Source organism: Rhinichthys klamathensis, unplaced genomic scaffold, assembly GCF_029890125.1.
Source record: "Rhinichthys klamathensis goyatoka isolate OS25496 unplaced genomic scaffold, OSU_Roscu_1.1 h1tg000055l_1, whole genome shotgun sequence".
NCBI classification, from domain to species: domain Eukaryota; kingdom Metazoa; phylum Chordata; class Actinopteri; order Cypriniformes; family Leuciscidae; genus Rhinichthys; species Rhinichthys klamathensis.
Window position 1 is genome coordinate 6,266,812 of NW_026606600.1, and position 4,273 is coordinate 6,271,084.

The window sequence follows — 4,273 nt, forward strand, 5'->3', positions numbered from 1 at the left end:
GGATGTGTGTCTAACGTTACCTCTGAGTGCAGGTGAGGACACATTCGAGCTGATGTCGGTGCGATTGGAACTGGAATCGGTGGAGAAACAGATCCGTGGTCTGCTGGAGAGGCAAGCCGAGCTGCGGGATCGGCGATCAGCGCTTGAAACGTCACGCGCCGATGCTCACAAGTCAGTGGTTAGTAACTTTTTGACTCCGACTTCCTCTACTCCGTGCGTTTCTCTGCCCAGGAGGACGCGATCATCTCTGGCTTCATTCACTCCGGCACCTACACAACACCATGGACCCTGGGTGATCCCACAGCGGAAGACACAAGCCAGGACCAGAGCAAGAACCTCTCCGCCCCTCCCGGTCTTCGAGATCTCCACCCGGAACCGCTTCTCCCCTCTTCACGAGTCGGAACGCGACGAGGCCGTGATCATCGGCACTTCCATGGTCCGTCATGTCCGCGCTACCTCAGGTAAGGGTAAGGTGCGCACTCACTGCTTTCCTGGTGCTCGTGTTCTTGATGTCGCCGCACAGGTTCCCGAGATTCTGAACGGTGACGAGCGCGTCGGAGCCGTTGTCCTCCATGCGGGAACGAACGACATCAGGCTGCGGCAGACGGAGGTTCTGAAGAAGGACTACAGGAGCCTGATCGAGGCGGTACGCAGCACAGCGCCTGAGGCAACGATCATCGTGTCTGGACCGCTTCCCACGTACCGACTAGGACAAGAAAGGTTCAGTAGACTATTTGCTCTAAATGAATGGTTAATGTCATGGTGTAATGAACAGAAACTGCTCTTTGTAAATAATTGGAATCTGTTCTGGGAGCGACCTAGGCTCTACCGTGCTGATGGCCTGCACCCCAGCAGAATCGGAGCGGCTGTGCTGTCGGACAACATCTCCAAGACGTTGCACACCATCTGACTAGTAAGTCAAAGTCCAATTCACAGTCTTTGCTGTCCCAACTTAATTGATATAAGTAGTGTAGAACATTATATAGAAACTGTGTCTATTCCTCGTGTAGTGAGGCCAAACAATAAATCTAGTGTAGGATCTAGGAAAAATCTTATTGTAATTAAACCAGAAAATCTAAATATCAGTGAACAAAAACAATTTCTAAAAATAGGTCTTCTAAACATTAGATCGCTCACACCTAAGGCGGTTATTGTAAATGAAATGGTCACAGATAATAGCTTCGATGTACTTTGCCTTACTGAAACCTGGCTTAAACCAAATGAGTATTTCGGTCTAAATGAGTCTACTCCGCCAGGATATTGTTATAAACATGAGCCCCGTCTGATCGGTCGTGGCGGCGGTGTTGCAACAATCTATAGAGATATTCTTAATGTTACTCAGAAAACAGGTCACAGGTTTAATTCGTTTGAAGTACTTGTGCTAAATGTTACGCTCTTAGATGTAAGAAAGAAATCCCTATTATCTCTAGCCTTGGCTACTGTATATAGACCTCCAGGGCCCTACACTGATTTCCTAAAAGAGTTTGCAGACTTTCTCTCAGATCTATTGGTCAATGTCGATAAAGCAATAATTGTTGGAGATTTTAACATACACGTAGATAACACAAATGATGCGTTAGGGACTGCGTTTACAGATTTATTAAATTCCTTTGGGGTCAAGCAAAACGTCAGTGGTCCCACTCATCGTCTAAATCATACACTAGACTTAATTATATCATATGGAACCGATCCAACCGATATAGATATTATACCGCAAAGTGACGATCTCACTGATCATCACATGATAACTTGGATAATACGTACTGCTGAAATTTGTCATGTTGCGCCGCGTTATCGACCAGGCAGAACAATCCTTCCAATCACTATAGATAGATTCACAAATAGCTTACCTGATCTATCTCAGCTGCTCAGTGAACCCAAACAAACAGATGAACTAGAGGAAATGACCAGCAGTTTGAGCACCATTTTCTCTAGTACATTAGATATTGTTGCACCAATTAGATTGAAAAAGGTTAGAGAGAAAACTAAAGCACCATGGTACAATAGTACTACACATGCTATCAAGAGAGAAACTCGTAACTTAGAGCGTAAATGGAAACAAACTAATTTAGAGGTCTTTAGAATCGCGTGGAAAGACAGTGTGTCACGTTATAAAAAGGCTCTAAAAGCAGCCAGGGCAGAGCATCTCCGCAAACTAATAGAAAATAACCAAAATAATCCAAGGTTTTTATTTAACACCGTGGCTAGACTAACAAATAAACAGACATCACCAGAGCAAAATATTCCGTTACAGTATAGCTGTAATGATTTTATGAATTACTTCAATGAGAAAATAGAAAGCATCCGAAATACAATTGTAAATGTACAATCCTCTATGGTGTCTTGTGATTCAGCCTCAATTATCGTCCCTCAAGAACAACTACACCGCTTTACAACTGTAGGACAGGAAGAGCTAAATAAACTTATCATTGCATCTAAACCAACAACATGTTTATTAGATCCAATACCCACTAAACTTCTGAAAGAAGTGTTACCTGTAGTGGAAGAGCCTCTTCTTAATATTATTAACTCGTCTTTATTTTTAGGTCATGTTCCAAAAATATTCAAGCTGGCAGTAATAAAACCTCTTATTAAGAAACCGCAATTAGATCAAAATAACTTAGCAAATTACAGACCCATTTCAAATCTTCCATTTATGTCTAAAATACTAGAAAAAATTGTGTCCGCTCAATTGTGTTCTTTCTTGCAAGAAAATGAGATATATGAAAAATTTCAGTCAGGATTCAGACCACATCATAGCACAGAAACTGCGCTAGTTAAAATTACAAATGATTTACTTTTAGCTTCTGACCAAGGCTGTATCTCAATACTAGTTCTACTCGATCTTAGCGCTGCGTTCGACACTATAGATCATAAAATACTCCTGGATCGACTACAAAACTACACTGGTGTTCAGGGACAGGCATTACGCTGGTTCAGATCGTACTTATCGGACCGTTACCATTTTGTCTGTTTAAATGGGGAAAAATCGAAGATAACGTCAGTAGACTATGGAGTGCCGCAAGGATCGGTGTTAGGCCCTCTGCTATTCTCAATATATATGCTGCCACTTGGTAATATTATAAGAAAACATGGAATTAATTTCCACTGCTATGCTGATGACACTCAATTATATATTCCATCACGACCAGATGAAAACACTAACTTATCTAAATTGACAGAATGTCTTAAAGATATAAAATGCTGGATGACGTGTAATTTCCTGCTACTAAATCCAGATAAAACTGAGGTATTACTTATTGGTCCAAAAAACTACCCACAAAATCTCTTACAATACAATTTTAATATAGAAGGATGTCCTGTTACCCTATCGACTACAGTAAAAGACCTGGGTGTTATACTAGACCGCAACTTGTCTTTCGAAAATCATATTTCGTATGTTACAAGAACAGCCTTTTTCCACCTTAGAAACATTGCTAAATTACGTAACATGCTATCTGTTTCTGATGCAGAAAAGTTAGTTCATGCATTCATGACCTCGAGACTAGATTATTGTAATGCTTTATTAGCTGGTTGTCCTGCATCTTCAATAAACAAGCTACAGTTAGTCCAAAATGCAGCCGCTAGAGTTCTTACTAGGTCAAGAAAATATGATCATATAACACCGATTCTATCATCTCTGCACTGGTTACCTATCAAGTTCCGTATCAATTACAAAGTACTATTACTGACCTATAAAGCCCTAAATGGTTTAGCTCCTGTGTATTTAATGGACCTTCTATCGCCCTACAATCCATCGCGTTCTTTAAGATCCCGAAATTCGAGGCTTCTGGTCATTCCTAGGATATCTAAGTCCACTAAAGGAGGGAGGGCGTTCTCACATTTAGCTCCTAAACTCTGGAATAGCCTTCCTGATACTGTTCGTGGCTCAGACTCGCTCTCCCAGTTCAAAACTAGATTAAAGACGCATCTCTTCAGCCAAGCATTCACATAATGCTTACCTTTTATACCACTGTTGAATCAGATCGACTGCATTAATATTATGAACAGCAGCTACGCTAATTATTTCCCATCTGCTTTTCTGCTGTTATCTCGGGACGCTAGTCCCGAGGTAAATAGCGTTCGTCAGCTCCAGTTTGTATCCAGCCTCTCACGGAGACTTCAGACGCTCCAACACCTGCGATGAGATGACTAAACGCCTATGAAGAGACGACTCGACGCCTGTGAAGAGACGACTCAACGCCGGCGATATGTTATGCCCTAAATTAATACATGATGATTAACTAACTATATTATTCTATGTACATTTCTG